Source organism: Pezoporus flaviventris, unplaced genomic scaffold (assembly GCF_033815535.1).
Source record: "Pezoporus flaviventris isolate CSIRO_AGI_PZ_B2104156 unplaced genomic scaffold, CSIRO_AGI_Pfla_v1 ptg000025l, whole genome shotgun sequence".
NCBI classification, from domain to species: domain Eukaryota; kingdom Metazoa; phylum Chordata; class Aves; order Psittaciformes; family Psittacidae; genus Pezoporus; species Pezoporus flaviventris.
In genome coordinates this window covers 31,570,488-31,594,817 of record NW_026892573.1, presented here as the reverse complement: position 1 = coordinate 31,594,817, position 24,330 = coordinate 31,570,488, and the positions used below count along the sequence as shown (strand labels likewise).

The 24,330-nt window shown below is 42.4% G+C and overlaps 1 protein-coding gene and 1 long non-coding RNA gene across 12 annotated transcripts in view; one reads left to right on the top strand and one right to left on the bottom strand.

The window, feature by feature from the left end:
* The window catches only part of TENM4 (teneurin transmembrane protein 4), a 759,599-nt gene that overhangs the window by 279,530 nt on the left and 455,739 nt on the right, over positions 1-24,330 (bottom strand). The window lies entirely within an intron of this gene.
* The window catches only part of LOC133271675 (uncharacterized), a 36,924-nt gene that overhangs the window by 6,430 nt on the left and 6,164 nt on the right, over positions 1-24,330 (top strand). Inside the window, exon 3 of the long non-coding RNA XR_009744217.1 lies at positions 1,433-1,531. This is a non-coding gene — a long non-coding RNA (uncharacterized LOC133271675). The remainder of the gene's footprint in view (positions 1-1,432; positions 1,532-24,330) is intronic.

The following is a 24,330-nucleotide window of genomic DNA, read 5'->3' as shown; positions in this document are numbered from 1 at the left end:
GATTATGGGGAGGTTCTCATTGAAGACTAATTGTGCTTGGAATTTCCCAGCCTAGGTGTAGTAGCTTGCACTTGGCCTTTTTGAACTTCATGAACTTCATTATCACACGGTAAAAGCCTGGTTTATCATCCAGGAGCTTCACTCCATCAGAGATGGAGAAAGGGGAATTTTCCTCAGGGATAAACAGTATTCATGCCTTTCCCGTGGATAGCATAAAACACCTCTGGAAAAAGAGCAACGTCCTCGGGCTGTCTGGCAGAACGAGTTGGTGAATCATGGGAATAAGGAATTGCGCAGATTTATTGCTGTTCTTTAACAATAGGTGGTCACAACTTTCCTAGTTCAACAGGGAATATATATCTTGTGTTTCAAATTGATTAAAAAAGCAGTCTTGGAAAACTACTTTTAGTTATTTATATTTCCTGACTTTCCACCTGCACTTATGTTGATTTTATTTAATTTCATTTTGTGTATTTGATTTATAGCTATGGAGCCAGAGGGGAAAATAAATGAAATAAAGGGGGCAAATGAATATCATCTTAACAAGAAAAACCTGGGCTGCTGCCATGTCACCAAAATGAAGAAATTAATAGTTGGGTCTCAAATATGAGAAATAATCACATGCCCTGGATGAAGAGTGGCATACTGGGGGAAAAAGGGCCATGAAAGGTTAAGAAGGAATGAATAAATTCACTTGGAGTATGAAGAACATATGTTAGGTGGACTTCACCTGCCTTGTGGGTGGTTTGTGTTCCTTCCCCTAACTGTGGGTTTTCCCTCCTCTGTGCTGTGAAGATGGGCAGTGATTGCCTCTATCTGTTTGCCAGGATGTGGAAGTCACGAAGTGACTGTTGGCAGGAACTCGGACACATGCCTGTTCATAAGGGAGAGACCATGGGCAGACCTTCTGTTAGTGGAAAACATCTAGAATGGCATTGGTTCTGTGAGGGAAGATGTGATGCTGGGATATATAAAAGCACCACAACTGTATGCCTGTATGATTGTATTTGGACTTGATGATCTTAAAGATCTTTTTCAACCTATTTGATTCTATGATTCTATGCCTATTTTCTGCCTCTGTCCCAGCACAGATAATGGACCATTTGGGCCCTACACTGTTATTCCCCAAACGAAGTAGAAGTTAGGAAGGGACAAAAATAACCCAGACCACAGCTCTCCTTTCCCCCACCTCCCAAGGTTACTAACCTGACCCAAAACAGCAGAAAACAATTATCCATTGAGCAAGATGGAGAGGAGCAGGGAGGAAATTGTTCCCTTCTGAAAGGCAGCTCCTCAGGGGCTCGGGGTGCTCTCAGGCAGCACAGCCACACTTGGAATGTTTTTTTTGCCAACACAAGAAAATAATACAGCAGATTTCAGAAAATTACATGGGCAATTGCCTGAGCCAGATACTCGCTTTGCTCATTTGTAGGCACAACAGTAGAAACAGATTGTGGAAGTTAGTTACACCAGTGTCTGCAACATCAGTCTCCAGCGCTGAGATCGTGCTGTTATTCAAAAGCACAAACAGGTAATGTAATTTCCAACTACAGGCGAGATTGCTTCTATCTCTTTCAAAATCAAAGGAGGAAGGATCAAGCAAGAAAGACTCTTCTGAGAGAGACAGTATAAACAATCCTAATCACCTCAGAATATTTATATAGTTCCTTGTGAAATATTTATGCAAATAATTCACCATCATCTCAAGTTTTGAAGGGAAATACAAGCCCCTAATTATGGATCAGCATTACAACAGCCTTTTGCAGCTTTACTCAACCCCAACTTGTAAAAGAATAATGTAATCAGTAGGCAGGCTGATGAGCTGCCCGTGAAGTGGCCTCTCTCAATCTGACATTAATGCTCTATCTGATCCGAGACACCTAATAGAAAGTATGAAGTTCTCTGCAGAAGATTACATGCAAATCTCCTAAAAGGTCCATTTTCCTGTATTTGAACACCAAACCATAGGCTTTGCAGAAATTGCTTTCTCTAAGCTTAACGCTAACATGAAGGTTTACACTAGCCTTGCAAAACTTTGCCAGACGGGCTTGGTGAAGGCAAAGCACCTTTTCATATTCCTGTTAGCCCAGCAGGAAAGAGTTGTTAAACATGGGCCACTGCAAGACTTTTTCACCTGCCACAGCAAATAAAATTTACAGCTAAATCTTGCAGGGTGGTTGCCACTAATTCCCTAAAATTCACTGCTGAAATATGCCAGAGGAGGCAAAACTATGGAATGCTGGAAAACTACATGACATTAGAGCTCACCTACCAGGAGCAAAGCTAATTTGTCCTATAGCCACAGCACCAACAAAATCCGTAAGAGCAGCAAGTGATCAGTGATACTCTTTGTGACCTTCCTGGCCGGTGGGGATGGGTTTTACATTTATCATAGGTAAAACAATACGTGGTGAGGCACACCGTGCTGTTAAGAAGCAAAATGTGTTATTTCCCCCTGTTAACTCAACAGTCACAAACGAGCATCTCTTGAAAGGAATGAAAATTGCGGTTGTTAAATCCAGGACTTGTTTGGAGAAATGAGAGTTTAATGTGACATTGTGCAGCATAGTTACTATATGGTCTTCCTGCAATTGAGAAGTACAGCTTTACCTTCCAGAAGCCACTTACTCTGTCTCTAATTTCTGTTAGAATGTCTTATTTCTACTTTTTATAAGAACAGGTCATGATAAGACAAGGGGGAATGGCTTTAACCTGCCAAGAGGGAGTTTGAGCTGAGCTCTTAGGCAGAAGCTCTTCCCTGTGAGGGTGCTGAGGCGCTGGCACAGGGTGCCCAGAGAAGCTGTGGCTGCCCCATCCCTGGCAGTGTTCAAGGGCAGGTTGGACACAGGGGCTTGGAGCAAGCTGCTCTAGTGGAAGGGGTCCCTGCCCATGGCAGGGAGTTGGAACTGGATGAGCTTTAAGGTCCCTTCCAACCAAAACCAGTCTGGGATTCCATGATTCATTGATTATACAGAGAACCTTGAGTGTTCCTAACTGAGGTGGGTAAGTGCAAGTTACATGAAGCTGGGCTTAATGCCTCAAACCTGCCCGGAGATAAAGCAGCCTCACAGTGACATTTTTGGCAGTGATATTTTGGGTTTGTTTTGTAACAGCTAAGGCCTCATCATACATGCAGACTTAACACTTCCCTAGCAAGCTCATAGACAAAGTTACTGTGTAGTAGCAGCGGAAGCAGAGACTAAACACATAGGAAGCTGGAGATAAAAGTTGCAGAGAAGGAGAACTCTGAAGCAATGATATTTTATGTTTCTCTTGGGAAGAAATGTAGTCTGCGTAAGTAAGTGCAGCCCAAGGAAAACACAGGACTGCAGACCCCTGGAGCCTGACAGAGTGGTATCAAAGCTATACTGCAGTGAGAATCCAGCCCCATCTATCCATAAGCTCCCTGGAGAGGAAATTTGGGGTGAGAGGAATGTTGCTTGAATAAAGAGATTGTATCTGTTCCTGTTTTTGTTCCTAAAATTACTGTTGGCTTTAGATTTCTGCGCTGCATAAAGGTAATGAACTTACTTGTTTAGCCTACACTTACTGGGACAATTTCCTCCTGATCCCATAATTTATCCCCATTAGGGTTGGATGCTTGCATCCCTAAAATTGTATGGAAGTCATTTTCCAGTGACTGTTATTTCTTACATTCTAGCCAATCTTCCTTAATTTTGGGAAGACCTTTTTTCCCCAGTGCATGATTTCAAACAAAGCCAACAGCCTCCCTTCAACATCTAAGAGTCATGGTTCAGAAGATCGTTTTCTTTCTTCAACTGAGAAAAGAGATCAAGGCAACCTAGTGCTAAAAGTCTTCTTAGATGGACTTCTAAAGGGATCTGATTAAGGAGAAAGGTTATTTTCCATAGCAGTTCTTCTTGTGAGCCAGCCCTGGGGGTCTGGACTTGAAAACAGTAGGAAGTGTGAAGCTCCTACAGAAAAGGAGGCAGGAGGGCTGCACTAGGATGGTAGAATTCTTTCTGCACTCAGGCTGATGGTAGGTGTCATTCCTTTCCCTTTGAGTCTGAGAGAAATCTTCTATGTAACCTGGGAAAGAACTCTTCAAGCCTTTCTAGTCTGATGCTTGTGCATCGTATTCTCTTTTGGCATCCACCTCATGCAGGATGCATCTGAATCTTGTACATACCCTGTTCATTAAAAAATCAGGCTTATTCTGTATCCTCCAGTTATTTTGATGTTTTTTGTCTACTTATTCTGCAGGCATTTTGAGACATGGGCTGCTTCTCCTTACGTGCATGTGGAGCTAGCAAAGCAGCAGGACCTTATCCTGTGTTTGGCCATTAGGTGTTCCTGCAATGCAAGCTGTCAGAGTAGGGAAGTTGTGCTTGAGAAGCTGTTGTTATTTTAGAGAAGACCTGTTCACAATGTTCTATAGACTGAGGGAGACTGATAGCGTCCCCTTGCTGAGATCTGAGTCCAGGACAAGGTCTACATTTCCAGGGAGGTCCAAGTGAAGACCTCATGCTTACTGAAAAAGCTATGTAGATGTGTAGCCCTCATTGTTCTAATACAAATTTTCCCCTTTTAAACCTGAACTTCAGCTTTGTTCCTGGAAAACCTCCTGAATTCTTGCTGAGGCAAAGAGCCAAAATACAGGTATGTTTCTGCAGATAATGCTCTTCTCTCCAGTCAAAGACTGCCAGTCAGTGGTACTGACCAGGAGGGTAATGCAGCGATATCATAGTATTATGCCACAAACAAATTTGTTTTGGACCAAAAGCAGGGATTTGCTTTACATTTGTTTCAAGCTTAGAACAACATTATCAAAGAAAGAGCAACAGTGACCAACAAGAGAAAAGGAAATCGGTAGAGACAGAGGTTCAGGTTATTGAATGGCATTTCCAGTCCCCAAAGGGGAGCAATTTTTTGCCTCCAAAATAATAGAATTATATAATCATAGAATGGTTTGGGTTGAAAGGGACTTTAAAGCTCATCCAGTTCCAACCCCCTGCCACAGAACATGTCTTGCAGAAGACAACAAGCCAAGTTGGAAGTGCAATAACAAGACTTCAGGAAGTTTCAGAGCCATCACTGATGTTACTGTTTTGTTCTCAACAGCTTTGATTAACAGCTTTAAAGCTGCAATTTAAATACCTTAATCATTGCTTTACTGACTTCTGCCCTTGAAGAGAAAAATCTTTACCTTGATTTTTGTTCACTTCCCCACTCAGTGAAAAATGTGAGATTGTTCACATCACTATGCAAAGAAAGGTCCCAAATAAGAGAGATTCTCTGGCTAGAGGGGAGAAAATGATAATTCAAAACACAAAAAAGGCTCATGAGGATTATTTGTAAGAAAATAAATATTTCAGTAGTTTGGAGAATGATTCACAGCTGTGTGGGCTATAAAGAGTAGAGCTAAATACAGAGTAAAGTATACCCATGGCCTCATTCACTTAGCAGTGTCTCCGTCTCCCATTGCTCCAGCTTCTTGTTTTTCTGAGGGATAAAGGAATTGGTTATCTTCAAGAAAAAGCTGTTTCAGAAAGATGAGGGCAGTATTAGAAAATAATTCAGTGCTGAATTACGGCACCTGAACCCATGTGAAAATGTGCTACAGGCTTTGCCAGAACAGAACAAACTACTAGTCCACCTGATTTACCATCATTTCCCTGTTACTGGCTAATCCCAGCCATGCAGGGCTCCTATAAAGCAGTTCATTACACCCTATGGGATAGGAGGAAACCTTTTTATAATACTAATCATAATATGATAGTAATCAAAGTGAAGCAAGAAAGCAAGATGCCTAATAGTCCTTATTCTTTCCTGACTGCTGAAACCGTGCGTGCTATGCTTATTCCAGCTCATAAGACGTTATTTTTCTCTAAGGTGTTTGCCCCCAAACTAACATGCAACAGGTAGTTTCACATACTAACCATGAAATACTCCCCACTTTCCTTTTTTACATGTAATGGCTTTGATTGTGATAAAATGCTAATGGCAGCAAAAAATCCTTATAGTTTGAGTGACAAACAGCCCTTGTTGGTTATTTTGTCCATCTCTGAGGTAGTTGTTCACTATAGCTTTGAATTCCCTTGTATAACAAGTTTAATTCTGAATTCCCAATCAATTAGGCTGGGCAGTTAGTCCCCAGAGTTTCAGGGGGCTAATAAAACCCACTCTCATACGTGCTTATGTTATAGTGCACTGAACACTTTTCAGCATGCTGGTGAACAAAGTAACCCAGTGGTCTCTTATCTCTAATTTTGATGATTACCTGCCTGCCCTCTTTGACAGCCTTGACCTTCTGTACACTGCTCAACAGTTTATACAGCTATTTGCTTCTTACACTTCTTCCTGAAGAAAGATCCTGCTCTGCAAGCCCCATGCAGACCCAGCTGCCTTTCATCCAGTCCACGTGTGTCAGCCAAATGACTGGAGTGAAGCTCACGCTCAACAGCCCTTGAGGCACTTCTGCAGACGTTAACAGTGGTTCCACCATGCTTTAATGGGTAGCTCTGGCTTCAGTTTTGCCTTCATTTTTACCTTTTGGCTACCTCTACACACATTCTTATGAGCTGTGTTTTCCCCATACTCTTTTAAATTTTGATTGCAAAGAGGCTTTTTTACTCTCCTGGACCATTTTTTGAGCGATGCTTTTCATTTTAATGGAGAAACAAACCCCAAAACAATAAAACCCGCAACAGAAAAACTTGAAAAGTTTAAAAGTGGAAAAAAGCTTTTGAAAATGTATGACCTTTTGGTTCTATATATGATCAGCTGCCTTTTGTTCATAAAGTGTTAACAAGAGGGACAGCAAAATGAATGTAAAGGATGGTCAGCAAATTTGATCACTTCTAGGGCATACCCTGTCATGTAGGTTTCTGGGCTCATCAAGTGTCTTGCTACTTAACCTGCTGTTTTCCTGTTGTTTTTTTTTTACGTTAAAAAGAGCATTATCAGAGAGAGAAACCTTTGTTGGATAGCAAGAAACACTTTTTGGAGTGTACACTGGCATGAAGAGCCCGCTTAAATCCTCAAAAGGGCTAAAAGTAGCTAATCTCACCCAAACTGAATGGAGTCTAGAATCAAGATTTCCCACTTCTTGGAGGAAAGGCTCCAATTCCTAAATTATTTCAGAAGGGATGAGTGTTGTCATCACACATCCAGGCTCAGAAGATGGCTAGAAAGACTCAAAGGCTTCCTATTAGTTTCACTGGAAGACTAAAGATACTCATTTAGGAAAACACGCTGGAGACACCCAGGCCTCCTGTGCTGTCAAGGTGGGAAGGGATTCCATATGGTGGGTTGAATTCCTCTGCTTATATTCAGGGCCATCTGTCTCCTTCCACTTACACTTTCACACACAATGTATTAAAAGCAAAATGTAGATGCCTTTTCCATATAGACTGGATTTCTCCCAGTCTGCTGGGGGACCAAATTGTAGCAGGTTTCTTAAACTCTTAAGATATGTGATATGCATAAGATATGTGTATGCATAAAAGTCACAATTTGCAGACCTCTATCCTTAAAACTAAGAACATAAATTCATCTTTCCCTCATAGAATCATACAATCACAGAATGGTTTGGGTTAAAAAGGACATTAAAGTCCATCTAGTTTGACCCCCCTTGCCACGGGCAGGGACACCTTCCTCTAGATCAGGTTGCTCCAAGCCTGGCTTTGGACACTGCCAGGGATGGTGCATTTCCTTAGTTAAACTGAAGTGCTGAAGTCATTGAGCATTGATGCCCTGACAGCAAGCAGGTCAGGATGTTCTGGTTATGTTGGATCCTGATTCTTTTCATAGGTGCAGAGAACCCAGAGCTCTTGGTGAAGATGATAAATGGATTTTGGTGTGTGTCAGTTTGTATAATCCAACGAAGTTATGCTCACAAGTGAAGGCTTGAAATCGCTAATAGACATTATCATAAATATGGGTTATTTCCAGATATGTCTTAAACCTGCATCACAGATTTTGCACAGAAAGAATGAGTTGTATTTTTAGTGTTACTGGCTGAAATAAGCTGCTGTCTATTGCTGTGCCTTTGGGCATAAACTAACCCACCATACGCCCATGGGAAAACAACACACATTTGGAGATGCTTTAAGGAAAACAAAAGCTTGTTGTTCCCTGTCACAGGCTCAGTGTATACAGAAGCTACAGTAAAACTCATTTACATTTGGGATTCTAGCAATGGGCAGGTAAAGGCGCTCTTGACAATCTGTTTTGCATCTGAGGGTTCCTGAAGGGGTTCCTTATCTAAGGCTCTTTCAGAGGCAGTTCTGGTTGGATCTGTCTGCTGTTCCACAATGGGGTTTCTTTTTAACTTTCCTTTTTCATTTTCTTTCATGCTGAAGCTGATGCAAAGATAAATGTGAGAAGGCATGACATTTCCTTTTTGTTATATGCTTGTGATTTTTATTATGCGTGTCCCCAAAGGTAGCTAAAACCAGCACCTGGATCTATTTCAGTATTCTGGCCTTCCAGTCAATGAAAGCTCTGGAATCTGGGAGCAAAAGAACTACTTCATAGCCAAAGTGGCCATTCTGGTGTGAACATTAAAAGTCCTGACAGACACACACAAAAGGGTTCTGGTCACTGTTATTCCATGCCATTTATCCTGCAACAACCACATGCAGCCATACAGGCTCTGTTATAAACTCTAAGCAATTTCTCTCAACTTGCACTTAGCTGTGAAGTCTGCTGCTTCTATTTCAGATTCAAAGAAAGCTTGTCTACGTTTTCTGAGTACATCACTTCCAATAAAAGATACTACCAGTGCCTGTAAGTGTTTTCTTGACTGACTCCTCAGATTATCACACCTACAAAAATATGCCACAAGGCTGATATTTCGAGGTCTCAAATGGCATACAGATGCTCGCTGGCTCATTTTGAGAAGTAGTTTTCTACTACAATATAGGTTTTATAACTGTATTGGTAACAGTTATAATCATTTAAAGCTCTTCAGGTAGTAAACCACCACATTTGTCTTCATCCCCCCAGTTTTGGTGGAGAACACTCACATCCAGTAATAAAAGGATGTGAAAACCTGATGTGAATGACATGAAATAACCCTGTTATTTAAAATATAAGGGAAATATACCACAGGTCTCAGCACAGATAAAAAGAGACAGTTGGCAAGCTGAATGTGTCCATTTGTGGAAAGATCTGTACACAGATTTAATTTGCAGCCTTTGTGGTACTGCATCACTGATAGCATCCACATGAGCATGTAGGCAGGAGAAGCAAAGGCCATTTGGATGACTTTGAACGAATGGGGATCTGAAGACTGAAAACACAACACAGTGGCAGAGTGGGGAAGATCAGGAGCTGCTAGAGAAAGCTTGCAGGATATGGGGGAGAGACAAAAAGATGGGAGAGTTTTGTGTGGCACTGTGAAATATGATGTTCAGAAAGGGGATTGATGAAATAACAGTGATGAACTTGGCTATTGGGCTCAAAGGATGGGATGTGCAAATGATTTTCCATCGGGTCTACTCAGTAAAACATATACATCTAGTGTGAGGTGTCCCTCCCCATGACAGGGGGTTGGAATTGGATGATCTTCAGGTCCTTTCCAACCCAAACCATTCCATGATTCTATGTTCAGCAGGTGTGTCATGGAGTGAAAGCCTTCAACTAGTTTAAAGCTCAAAGAGGCATGGATTTTCCCTACCTGTGAAAACAACTCTTTAAGTCATTGACTTTTGCAGTTCCTCAAGAAACAGGTATATTTAACATAATTTCAAACCTGCATGGCCAGCACTGTACAAGTTATTTCTGGTTTTCTTAACATACAAATAATACAAGCTCTGCTCTTGCTGTGGGCAAAGGCCAGTTGGAGGAACAGGAAAGGTTTTATGATGTAATTCCATCCTTCATTCTTATTTGCTGTTTGGTGATGCTGTGGAGTCAGCCAAGAAATGGATCAATGAATATCTTCTTTACACTTCACATTTTATCCTTCCCCAGAGTACAAGGTGGCTGTTAAACCATGTAATGGAAAACTGGACTGGAGGAGTGTTTTCTGTACCCATCACTGTCAGAACTGGAATGATAGTTGATCATAGAATCCCAGACTGGTTTGGATTGGGAGGGACCTTAAAGCTCATCCAGTTCCAACCCCTGCCGCGGGCAGGGTCACCTTCCACTAGAGCAGCTTGCTCCAAGCCCCTGTGTCCAGCCTGGCCTTGAACACTGCCAGGGATGGGGCAGCCACAGCTTCTCTGGACACCCTCTGCCAGCGCCTCAGCACCTTCACAGGGAAGAGCTTTTGCCTAAGAGCTCATCTCAATCTCCCCTCTGGCAGGTTAAAGCCATTCCCCCTTGTCCTGTCCTTACCTGCCTTTGTAAAATCCATATGTATTTCTTAGAGTGAACTTTCCTACCTACAAGTCTTTTCGCAAAGGCCAGAATTTTAACCACTGTCACCAGATAACATACATACTTTTTTCAAAGGTCAATCATAGATGCACTCATTCCACTCTATTATTCATAGTGCCTTCTACTTGATTTCTGCCAAGTTCAGACTCTGGGACAATCTTAGATGCTCAATGTGCTATTAACAAGTTGTGATCTTTTAAGAAAGGACAAAACCGGCTGTTGAGAGAGTTCACAGAAGCTTTAAATAAAAGGCAAAATAATGGGAAAAAGTTGTCAGGCAGGTCCCTTCCAACCCAAACCATTCTGTCATCTTATGATTTATAAGCAGCATGACAGAAATGTGCAGCTACAATGTGAGATTGATGGAATAGGCTTAGAAATGGTCTGTGAGACACTCAGAAGGAGATGAAGGCACACAAAACAGGCTTCAGACAGGTCATCTCTGGAAATGGAAAAGCCACATAGATATAAACAGGATGCTGCCTTGTAGCCACTTTCCCATGGTGTGTCCCCAGCCAAAAAGAAGTCCTTGGCTCTTTAGGATAGCCAAGGAATAGTCTCAGCAGCACAGACTAGTGCCATCACAAAGCCCTGATGCACTGTTGAATGACAGATACAAAACCTCAGGCTTTTCATGTCTCTAGAGAAGTACAGACCAGGCTGAGATTGAAATCCTTTAAGGTGTCCCTATGTACTTTTCTGGATAAGGGCTTGGGAGGGAGGTGGATTTCTGAAATCCACAGTTTGAGGTCCACCATTGACAAGTGTGAGCATCTGAGCTTTGCTTGCCATGTGCATAGAGTGTATCATGCCTCGACAGAGCTGATACCCAGGGTCATTTTCCACATGGAGCGATCTTATTGGTTTTAATTGAATTACTAATAGCATAAGGCACTATTTAATGAGACCCAGGGAAATAGGAGGTTGGAAATCCCTTGTGTCCCTGATCCTGTTGGCTGTGTTAATGTAGAGGTACGTTTATTCTGGGAACAACCCCAGTGAAATCAGTGCCATCCCTATAGAATAACTTTTTGCCCAGTCTGATTAAAAGAAGAAAAAATAGCTTCTTTGGATGAGAAAAGTGGCATAGAAGAATAACATTATTTTCATACCCTTTCTTATTAATATATTAAACCCCACATCATTCTTCAGGGCAAATGAAGCACACCAGTGCTCACATGACTGTAGGTCACAATCACCCATGCCATTCCCTCAGATAGATGGCTTTTACATGGTGTATCCTAGATGGCCAAAATATCAGGAGGGTAATTTGTCTCTGAATTATGGCTGTTAGTAATTAATCCTCCTTTGCTCTGGACTTGTGTGACCTTTATAAAGAAGCAGTTTGAATTAAAAGAAGAAGAAAGAAATAGGGGAAGAAATGAACCATCCCTCCACAAACAAATACACGTTTTGTCTTAAACTTGCAGCGGGAACTACAAAAAGACCCAAAAAGACCCCAGCAGACTTTAAATATAACCCAGAAGATGTATACTAACCAACTTCTGCTGTATTTGAGGATAAAAAGCTTTCCCATAGTGGCAGTGGGAAGCCTGTGACCTATCCAAGGCTTGCCAAAGCCAGGTCATCTCAGTGATAAACTGCTCACTCCTGCATTTCCATCTTGAAAAGCTTCCTGATGAAGTGAGAAGTAAAATGTCCGGCCTCTGTAGATGGGGTGTTTCTTAAAACCTTGATCAAAATCAAATGTCTCCTTTCCCTTTATTAGGAATGTTAAACAGAAGCAGCTGTGCTAGGGACATGTATGCTGTCAGTGTGACCAGAGCTGGTACCTGCTCACTGGTAATTACATAGCGATAGCTGTTGATCATGTAGAAAGTGAATCCAACACCTTGTGGGAAATACCTCTGAGGAAACAAAGAGTCCTGATGAAATGCTGCCCTGCTTTATTGGTGTGAGTGAATGCTAGTGTGCATAAAAATAAACGACTACCATGACAGATAAGAAACAGACACCGTTTTCGTGCAGATTTTGTGCAGGCTGTTTCAGGTGAGACATCTCTGCCTGTTTGTGTGATTGTCTTGTATGGTTTTAGCTTAGACCTTTCTTTCTGTTAAATGAAAGAGGAGAGACCTCTCTGAAACTGTCCCATGCAAGTAGAGAATGGCAACCTGATAGCTTAGTTGTTCCAAAAGACATAGGAGAATGAGCAGAGTGGTTTGTGGTTGAAACCATCCCTGTGCTGGAGCTGCCTTGGGTTTCCTGGGGGTAGGCAATTTGGGTAAGTGAACAAGGCAATGAATAGGGGCATGGTGAAGTTTAAATGGAGAAAACCCTTTTCTGCACTATTTATGTTTTCTCATCTGCAAACCTGGGAGCTTATCTAAAGAACAGTGGTGACTTCTCTTTCAGATACAGCAATCTCTTCCGTCTCCGCTTCATTATATGTGGTTTTAAGCTCTAATTGAGACTGCCTTATCTATGTTATTCTTAGATGCCAGAAATTAATCCATAAGAGCTACAAGTTTATCTTCCTCCTTTCTAGCCACATCTCAACTCCAAAAAGCCCATGCCATCACCCTGCTTTGCCTCATTTATCAAAATAATATGACAGCTAATCCTTCTGGAAGAACATACCATGAGATACACAGGGCAGGACACCCACATTCCCTTGGCTCTTTTGAGAATTGGGGGCTGGGTGCCCATGCTACATCCCTGTGATGCCTATGGGGATTGGTTGGGTGGTTGGGACAACCGAACGGTAATAGAGTGTGATGGCCAGGTAGGGCAGAGCCTTGGGTGATATGGTCTAGTGTGAGGCATCCCTGCCCATGGCAGGTGTTGTTACTGGATGATCTTTAGGTCCTTTCTAACCCAAACCGTTCTATGATTCTATGGGAGGGATAGCAACCTGGTAGGACCCGAACCCACTCCAGATGCCCGTCTTAAAGCCTGTGCCTAGCAAGGATGCCCAGTGATGATCACCTCTCCAAGGGGCTCAGATGGTGTCCCCTAGTCCGTCACTATCACCATACCCTGTCCTGTTTAATGAATTAGTGCAAATCATCCCTTTTCAGAGCTGTCACCAGTCCTGCATTTACTGCATAAAGCTCATCCTCTCTCAGCACCTAGCATATTTAAACCCGAGTCAGATGCCCACATGGTAAATGATTATATTAAGTGTAAAGTTTCCCCTGGAGAACTAAGCCCTGTGTTTATTTGCAGAACAGGTGAGCTCTGCTATTAGGGTTAAATGTGAGGGAATGGGAGGTTTGCAGGAAAATGTTTAAGTAGTTCTGGTTCAGTGAGCGCAGATTCCTAGTAAGCACCATAAAGAGGTGGATAAAAGGTGCTGAAAGTTAACTGCTTGGCCAGGTTCAGGCACAACTTTAACCTCCTTTAGTAATTGCATTCTTAAGGATTTGTTTGGCTTTGTGAGTATAGAGTATATGAGTGAAGCAGGCTTTCCCTCTTGCTTAAGGAGAATGGTCACTTCAGGATTTTCTTATACAGACTTTTGAGGGGTTTTTTGGTCATGATAAATCTAGACAACCATGTCACCGTGATGTGGGTACATGCACGTACTGCATCCAGAGCTCAGATCAACTCTCTGGATACGAAAGGACCAATTCAAATGTCTCAAACCAAGTTATTCCCAACACTTGTGATCTTCTAATTCAATGTCACAGAGCATGATCCAAACCTATTAAAATATGCAGTCGTGACCCACTGAAGGATTGAGGTCGTCTAGAGAAATGGTAAAAAATCTTGTGTCAGGGAAGCTGTTCTATTGGCACATTGGGGACCATGTGAACTTCAGCATAATCCAAGTCCTGAAGCACAAAAAGTGGTTTAAGATCAGTGAGTTGGACAATGTTGTTGATCCCTGGAGCAAAGAGGAAAGGTTTGAAGGAGCAACAGCTCTATGAACGGCCCAAACATGAATACTGAGTTGATGGTTCACAGAATCCAAGACATTAGAAATGGGAAAGACCTACAGGGGGATCCGTCATTATTCTGCTTCAGTTCTCTCTCCTGTGTTTCAAACTGGACACAGACTTCTCTGACCGAAATGTGGGGTTTAATATGTGCCTTGTACAATCAGTTTGATCTAGGGTCCTGAGTCAAGCTCTTGTGTTAGGGGGCCCAGAGCTGGATGCAGGACTGCAGGGGGGATGTCTCATGGGAAGGGAGTAGAGGAGGAGAATGTCCCTGCTCATTGCAGGGAGGTTGAACTAGGTGGTCTTTAAACACATCTTCCAATTCAAACCATTCAATGATTTCCGTGTTTCTCAAGATTCTGACTGTGTTATGGTAGCTGCATTCTTAGCCTGGCTTAAACCTGCACTGCTATCCAAACAGACCAATTTTGCTAGTGGATCCTAAGGCTGAGTATTCTCCCTGTTCTTCTCAGGATCTCAGGCTATGTCCATAAATATATTGTCATAACCTTTTCCATAAGACCTGGGCTTGATCTGCCCATGCACCAAACCCATCAGAAGCAGTTTAGTCATGGACCTCTCTTTTACTGTTGTTAGCACTGTGGTATGTTGCTGCATGGCTTTAAGGTTTACAACAGACCTACATGAGACTGGCAAAGAACTGGGGTTGTGTGAGCTTATTCAACAACCCACTGTGATGTATTTACTATCCCTGAACCTGTTTAGATTTCCTTTGGATGGGAGCCCTTTGAGTGGGAGACACACTTGGAAAAGATACTGATTAGAAACTTGCTAAACAACCTAACAGATGACAAATGTCTCCAGCATTGAAAACTAGAGGTGAAAAAGACCATTTGCATCTTGTTTACCTCTTCCTACCTAAGCTTGGCTGTGACTCTATCCTCATATATTTTCATGTACTTTACTCTGATAGGCTTTAAATTACTCGAGTGATAAGGTCTATACACCATGCAATAAGCTCTACTGTAATTGCGGTGTTTTTTAAATGAGCATTTATATTCTAGATAGACTGATAATAAGACTATTAGTGATGTAGCTGAGGGGGTAGAACACTACTCACTTTTCATTAGGATGGCCTTTAGTCAGATGAGCTGTAATTCTCATTAGCAAAAGCAACAGAATGCTGTACACAAGGTACTTAAACACTACCATTAAAGAAAGCATCTATCCAAATTCTCCTGAAGTGTACATCAAAAGATGCTCCTGTTACTGTAGCTAATTTCTAGCAAAGGCTGGACTGATTGCTGAAGAATTGCACCTCACCTTGAAAATCATCTGCATAAAAAGCCAAGCTTCAGGGGACCAGCAGAAAAGATTTCATCAATCAGTTCTTTACTGTGAGGGTGGTGAGGCACTGGAATGGGTTGTCCAGGGAAGTTGTGAATGCTCCATCCCTGGTGGTGTTCAAGGCCAGGCTGGACATAGCCTTGCATGACATGGTTTAGTGTGGGGTGTCCCTGCCCATGGCAGGGGGTTGGAACTGGATGATCTTAAGGTCCCTAACTATTCTATGATTCTCTGGTCAAAAGGATTAAAAACAGGAATAAGTTCTATCCAAGTATTTTCTTCTCTGTGCTAAGGATATTTCAGTAATAGTCACATTTCAGGCATCCGGGTTTTCACAGAAAGTTGCTGCTCTTTGATGAGAATCACAGAAATGACTTTAACATCATTCAGGCGGAGAGAAGTTCTCTTTTCTGAGATCTGGCTCTAACTCTGGTCACCAAGTGCTGCAGGCTAATGCCACCCATGAATTAGCAGTTATATCTGAGGGGGAATCAACCCAAACCAACGTGAATCCAGGTTATCCCACGTCTTCTGGCAAGCCACATATAATATTCAGCCCATACTATTGAAAGTGCTCTTCTAACTTTCTAATTTCAGGTATTTGACACTCAGCCTGAACTCACACCGGTGAATTCTTTGCATCACTTTCCAACCTGCACCACTGTGTCTGTTATCCGAGTTACTGTCACTACCTCTGTGAGCAGCACCAGGACCCATATGGCTGGATTTACTGCTTGACAGAACTGAATAAGCAGCACAATGCCCACAAAATCACTCTTTCTCAGAATGATCCTGATGATTCCCATACACGTTGTAGCCAGTCCAACTGATCCAGACCTCCCTCCCATTAAGCAGTTCTCCCATCACTGAATATACTGTGCACGTACTTGAGCCTTTTTCCGTGGCAGACCTCTGAGCTGATTCCTGTGCAGCCTAACCCCTAGAATACATCTTGTGTGCTTCCTGAATGTTTCATGAATCCCACATTCAATCTGCAGGCTTTGAGGGGCCCTGGGGAGCTGACATATTTACCCTTCCACATCAGCACCACCGTTATCTTTCCTAAAGGTGGTACAGGAGCACCTTTGTTTTCCAAAATAGGTGTGGGCAAAGGAGAGACCATGGTCCTCACCAGTCACTCAGCTGCCACATCATCATTCTCCCCAAGTGCATTCCTTATGCCATTTATTAGCATTGCTAATACCCAGCACCTCATTTTTATGCTGCTAGCAGCGGTTGTGAAAGCCATACTGAACTTTCTAATCCATTTATCTATTAATTTATTATCTAATTAAGGCTCACAATGACAGTGCTATTTGTTTAAAAATGCCCTCCAACTAAAGCAATACAAAACACACATGCATTCAAATCAATTAAAGTGGTACTTGCTAATGTGTTCCTTAATCAGTTGGTAACTGTTCCACCAGCGTTTAAAGGAAGGCAGGATTCATTTTAACTTCATCATAATCGTGTGACCTACTTGCATGGTGCCAAACTGATACAAATGGATGTTACTGTCATGTCATAAGGGCACGGAATAGTGCCAGCCATGAATTTTGCAAGAGCCATCCTAGGAATAAAGCTTTAAAGGGCCTTAGAACGTTAGTTTGAATGCACTCACTGAAAGGCAAGCAGGCAAAACAGAGATTTCTGAAGAGTGTGCTGAAGTTTACATCATTCTTCATGCTGTATCTTTGTGTGATTTTCTCTCCCATGAGCTGTGTCTTTTGCACAACAGCAGCAGAGACTAGTGCCACATAGAATCATAGAATAGTTCGGGTTGGAAAGGACCTTAAGACATGCCTCATGCTTCATGTTCATTACAGAGAAATAAATACACCAGTCTTCCTATGTTGCTTAAACAAAGCCTGACCTCATTCCTCAGCTACTGAGCTGTATCAGAGCCTTTCCACCATGGCATCCTGCTTAATACCTTAATGCCATTTGTTTCGGCCACCGACTCCAAAAGCAGTCATCCCTCTTGTTTGGATGCAGGATGTGCAGGCACTGCACATCCCAACCAGATGCAGAGGTTACACTGTGATCTCCCCTCCCAGTGCTGTGAGAGATCAAATCTGATGTGAACTGCTTACTGTGGCAGAGGTTTTCTGGGGCACAGCTGGAAGAGCTCTGCTTCCTCACCTCCCTCCCTGCCCCCAGAGCTTGCAGTAGTAACAGCACAGATTATCACGCTGGAGAGACTTGCTCCATTTGGTTATTTAGAAGCATTATAAGAGCATCTTTCAAAGCCCACGGTAATGCACACTGACACCAAGGTCTGAAACGCAGATCCCCGTGGAATTCAGTCTGGAAATGCATGGAGGGACCTTCATTCAAACACAAATCAAACACAAGATTTGTGTTTGAATGTGATTAAGGACAACAAGTGCTGGTTTTCCCCTCCTGCATGAAGCATCACTTTTCCTTCTGCTGCTTATTTATAGTACTGTATAGGATATTTCTAAGATGAGGAAAGGCAGAAAAAGCCAGATTGAAGCTCCATATAGCTGTAGTTCCTTCAACTAAGAATGGCTAAATAACATTTCTCAAGCAATTTACTTCTTGAAAAATGTGGTTTCTCTTCTCTTTTTAATACTAAACAAGTATCCATATGAAAAAGAATGTGATAAACAGGACATTTCTACTCACTGCAAGCCAACGTTTTAAAGCTTCAGAGACTGAAAGGACACAGCCATGTCTGGGATGGAAATCACTCGCTTTGCCTGAATCCTTGCCTACAAGAATGCTGGAGAGAGACTCTTCAGCAGGGACTGTAGTGACAGGACAAGGGGTGGTGGGTTCAAAGCTAAACAGGGGAAGTTCAGGTTGGATATAAGGAAGAAGTCCTTTACTGTGAGGGTAGTGAGGCACTGGAATGGGTTGCCCAAGGAAGTTGTGGATGCTCCATCCCTGGCCGTGTTCAAGGCCAGGATGGACAGAGCCTTGGGAGACGTGGTCTAGTGTGAGGCATCCCTGCCCATGGCAGGGGGTTGGAACTGGATGATCTTAAGGTCCTTTCCAACCCAAACCGTTCTGTGATTCTATGATACTACTTTTACTTAAGCCTTATAAAAAGGGAAGCAATAAACCTGAAGAAACTTCCTTTCCTTTGCAAGGCAAAACAAGAGAGTGGGGGGAGAGCTCTCAGGATCTGATCTTGATCCTTCTGAACTTCTGAGGAGACTGTGAGCTTCAAACCCTGGCTGCCTCCCAGTGCAAGTGTCAGCCCAGAGGCTTGCAAGCTGGTTTTCAAGCGACAGCCAAGCCACCTGAAGGGTTGCTCTGCTTTATCAGTTCAGTGGGGATTTGTTTGATCAGGTTTACTGGATGATGTCTCCTGGAGTGACAGCCGTGGGTCTGAGTAGCAGCTGTGTGTTCAATAAAGCACGTCCCACTCCCAGAGCTTATTTCTTTCCTTTTGTGCTTTATTTACCTTGGCTGACATTATGACACTCAATTAGTCTTAATATTGGAAATGTTTTCTGGATTAGAGATTCCTGTTTAATAAAGCCTGGGAGGAAGTGTGAGGTCTGATTAGTGATGCCTGATTCAAAGGAAAATAAACTCCCACAAACAGCCTACTGGCAGCTAACCCCCAATCCTGAATAATGCTGCAGTGGGAGAGGAAAACACCACTGCAAAGGGTTGGGATACAGCCTCTCAAATACCCTCGGTGACCAGGATGAACAGTGGCCATATAAGAAATCTCCTACTCATGTGGGTAACTGCTGGCAGCTTGAAGGTAAAGCTGCACTGCCTGTTTTTGGTAGCATGTAGCCAAGCCATGGCTGAGCTCTCCATGGCTCCTCTTTCTGCATCATGGTTCCCTGTCTCTGTTGGCTGAACTGCTCACTGCATTACTGAGATAGGTAAGCTCAAAATCAGGCAGAAAATAATCATTTAACTATTATCATGTCCCTTAGGATCTTTTCTACTGAAGGGAACTTGGGAGCATCAGTGCTGCCCTCAGCAGGGAGATCTCTGCTAAAGCTCCTCAGCAGAGGAAGAGGAGGAATTGCTGCTGGCCTGGTGGGCAAGGGCTTGGCAGCAGCACCATGAGCAGGGAGGACAGGACGAGGTGTAAGGAGAGCAGTTCATGAAGAGGATGGTGGCTGGACATTTGAAGGGATGGATGGAGAAGAGGCTGGGGTAAATGATGATGGAGAGCTCCTGCTAGAAAGGGCAGGGTCTCCCCAGGAAAGGAGGGATCTTTATGATCTCAGGCACCAGGACCTGAGCATTTCTGGGAACTCAGAAGTGGACCTTGTGGGTGCTACAACTCTGTCATGCCATGGAACAGTCAAAGGTATTGTCCTGTCTGGTTGCCAGTCACAGCTAAAAACAAACACAGGTCTATACTAGACTTAACCATTGGTGAATGAAAGCCAGAGAACACAACAGTATCCTGCAACCTGAAAGGGAGACCATGGCCAGGCCCATGGCTCTGCATGCAGGTTTGGTGTCAGTACAGCACACAGGTTTGCTCTGGAGGACAGCCTCAGGGATGACATATGTCAATCATAGAATCCCAGATTGGATTGTCTTGGAAGGGACCTTAAAGCTCACCCAGTTCCAGCCCTCTGCCACGGGCAGGGACACCTTCCACTAGAGCAGCTTGCTCCAAGCCCCTGTGTCCAACCTGGCCTTGAACACTGCCAGGGATGGGGCAGCCACAGCTTCTCTGGGCACCCTGTGCCAGCGCCTCAGCACCCTCACAGTAAAGAACTTCTTCCTTCTATCCAAGCTGAACTTCCCCTGTTTCAGTTTGAACCCATCACCCCTTGTCCTATCACTACAGTCCCTGACGAAGAGTCCCTCTCCAGCTCTCCAGCAGTAGCAGAGTGCAAACTTACTTGGGGAGGAGGAATTATGGAGGGTCACATTCTGCTCTCAAATATAGTAAAATAAACCAACTTTACACCACCGTTTAAATGTAATAATAATCATATATTAGTAGTTTAATTAATTTAATAATACACTGGGGAAAGGGTTGGTTGAAGACTTGCAAATAAATAATTGCAGTGGCACATCCTGCCTGTATTATGATCATTCTAAACATCCATTAATACACAATACCACATCTATTGATACACAGTTACCACTATATCAATATCTTCCTATATCAATATATAGGGTGAGGGAAGTGTGAGAGAATCCCTTTCTAATATTGCTGTGGGGTAACTGCTGACAGAGAAATCACTGACACTGAGTTTCTATACTGTAGATAATTCCAGGAATGTGCTATAAGGAAAGTAATGATCTCCTGTTGTTCAGTTTTCAATTTTCAATTAAATTTATAGTACAAGTGCTGCTGTGCTCTAGAGAAGCTGACATAAAACCAGGTTATTATGGGAAGTCCCTACAAAACATGCGGTTGGTATTGCTAATTCTGGTTTAAAACAACTATCTCCCTGCGCAATTATATTTCAATAGGCAAAAGGTTATCTCCATTGTAAAGATACAGAATGGGGAAAACACTCAAACTGTTGCAATGTTATCACTGGAATTTATCCTTCAGCTTGACTGTGTTCTCAGTTACATCAGACCAAATGTATTAAATATCAGTCAGGAATAGGTATTACTGAGAAGTTTTTAGATCTCAAGAATAGAAGGGGTTTTTCACCTACATTATGCTCAGTTTAAGAAAATAAACTAGAAACCAAATAAAAAGAGGTGAGAGAGAGCAGGAAAAATCTCCATGCTATGACCCAGCGCCCAGGATTTCTATTTGCTATAATTACTACTGGTATTGTTATTGAGTATCATCCTCAGTGCACCAAAACCCTTTTACTGTGAACTTGTGCAAGTCACCAGTCACCTATGATTCACTCGCCTCATCTATAAAGGGGAAATAAATGTCCTTCCCACAGCTGGGTCTTGTAAAGACACATTTGCAGGATTGGAACAAACACTATAAACTGGTTTCTGATTCAGGGATTTATAAACTGTAATGAAAAAAGGCTGAGTAATCACCAACAATCATATCACAGAATGGTTTGGGTTGGAAGGGAAATTAAAGATCATCCAGTTCCAACCCCTTTACTTTGGGGGGTGGAATATCTTATCTATATATTTTATATTCTAAATTATATATGATATACTATATACTGTATGCTATATGCTGTACACTGCATACTATATACTATGTACTGTATATTGTATACTGTATACTGTGTACTATATACTATGTACTAGATACTACATAATGAATAGATAATATATATAAAAGCGTTATATGTTATATATATAAACTATGTTACATTATAAAGCTGATGTCTTATCTGAGATTCCCTTTGCGATCCTCCTAGTTGTGAGAAAGTGACAAATCATTTTCCCTGTGTTTCTGATAGTCCAAATGAGCGTGGCTCTGTGTAAGAGTCACTTCTTTAACAGGCTCTTAAGATTCCATTATGTCTTGCTCTGCTGAAATACTTTTGCTGCAGAACCAGACATCAAAGGCATAATGTAGCTCCGGACACTGGGGCTGCTTCACCAACTGCTGCTCTTAGGTTGTCTGTAACAGAGCAACATATTGGTTTCTTTTTATGAGATCCTGTAAAAGGAAAGCTGGTACTTAGGAAAAATGAGATGCTGCGAGGAATATATTGTCTGGATTAAGTTCACCTCCAATACTTATAATGTCAAGGAATCTCTACCAAGTTTCAGTATAAACACATTGTGTTTGTCTGGGGCAAATCCATCCCCCTTCATCCATGCAGTTTTCCAGAAGTTTTCTTATCTCTTGATGCCCAGACTGTGCTCACTTCTTTACAATAAAATAAAGACATTTGTTGGTTCTGACCCATTTCACTGCAAAAATACCTCCTGATGGGCAACATTCTTCTGAAAGGTGGTACCCTCTGCCTTGTTAACAAGCAATCCCTAAAGCAATGTTCACCCAACTGCTTTGATTGCCCTTGTGTCAAGGAACAGAGCACAGGACTCAGTTTTTGCTTAGTTTAGACTCAGAGGCAAAGCTAAAACCCGCTCACATCCCTTTTGTGAGGATTCGGTCAAATAAGCATCTCCCTGAGATGGAAGGGAAATGGATTGATAAGTAGCTCATCTCACAGCCCACTAACACTGCAGATGGTCACTGACCAGCTGTACAAGACGGGGACTTGGAAGTGACCAAGACATGCATTTTCTTGGAGCAGAGAATCAATAGCATGGGAAAAAAGGAAAACAAACAAGGAAAACAAGGCAGGCAGGCAAACAAGGCAGGCAGGCAGAAAGAGAAAGAGAGAAAGCGAGAAAGAAAAGGAAGAAAGGAAGAAAGGAAAGAAAGGGAAGAAAGGAAGGAAGAAAGGAAGAAAGAAAGGAAGCAAGAAAGCAAGAAGAAAGCAGGAAAGCAAGAAAGCTAGCTGATATGACAAGTTATGAGAGATTATTAGGAAGTAGCTCTGTACTTTGACAATTAATCTCAGTTATTAAGTTTTGGTCCATGCACCCAGTGTTTAGTTTTTGGGTTGGGTACATGTTTAGAGGGTGGAGGGAGGGAGAAGATTATGGAATCTTCAACCCAGAATGAGAAAAAGTGTTAATGGGAAAGATTACTGGCATATAATCCTTAACAAATGGCATAAAAGCATTAAATACCTGCATTGCTACTACGCCTGCCTGCAGAGATATGTCACTGCCAGAAATGTAGTTGCTCTTTCCATGGCCTCTGTAGCAGCAAGAAAAATTCAGACTGAAGCTGTTATTCTGTAAAGTCTCCTTGCAAATCCATCGGATTTTGCTCACAGGACCATAAAAATTGCCATGCTGGGTCAGATCAATGGTCCATATAATCCAGTATTCTTTCTCTGACAGTGACTAATACTATATGTTTTGGTACATCACAGGAAAATGTGAGAAACCTTTCCTGACCAATTACGGAACAACCTTCCCATAGAGAAAGGCTCATCCTTACCTCCGGCACAAAATAGTTTATTTGCTTGAAGCCTGAAGGATTTCTATTAACTCCTGTCTAACCTGGCCTTGGTTATATTCACTCTTCATATAAATACCTGTTCCTCCTTCAAATCTGATTAAGTTTCAGCTTAATGATATCGTGTTGCAGTGAATTTTACAGGTTCAATTGTCTTTAGAAATATATGCCCTCTATCACTCCTAAACTTACTGCCCTTCAGTTGAGCTGGATGGTTCTTGTTTTGATTTTATGAGTGGGAGTAAATAAGACTGCCAATTTACCTTCTCTGCAGTACTCAGGATGTAATATACTTCCACAAAACACCTTTTTATTCACCTTCTCTTTAAACTAACTGTTCCTGCTCTTGCCTTTGCAGTCTTCCTAACATATTCCGTGCTGTGGGAGACTTCTACCACCCTGAAACCCTTCTATTTCTTTCAATAGATAATGAGTTATTTATTTAGATCTGGTTTATTCTTTGCTGTGTTATTTAAAACCATAATGACTTTGGCACTGAAAATCTGCATTTCTGATTCAAAATGCCCTCAACCAGTCACCGTATTCCTACCAAGCTCCGGCCACTGCCACCGTGCACTAGTGTGCTATTTGTGGGATTATACTTACAATCCAGTTTCAGTATTCAAGCAGTGCACTCATGTTCCTAAATGCCATTCTGTACTGAGCACAGGGGCTCCCTGAACTGTTGTTCATAGCAGCCAACCATTTCTCCCCTGAAATCTCCCAGAATCTATCAATGTGCTTGACCCTCCAACCTCTGCATTTCCCCCGTGGTTCAGTTCTTCCCTGCACTGGAGATAGCTCTGGATTTCCTCCTTAGCACCTCTAACCCTGTCA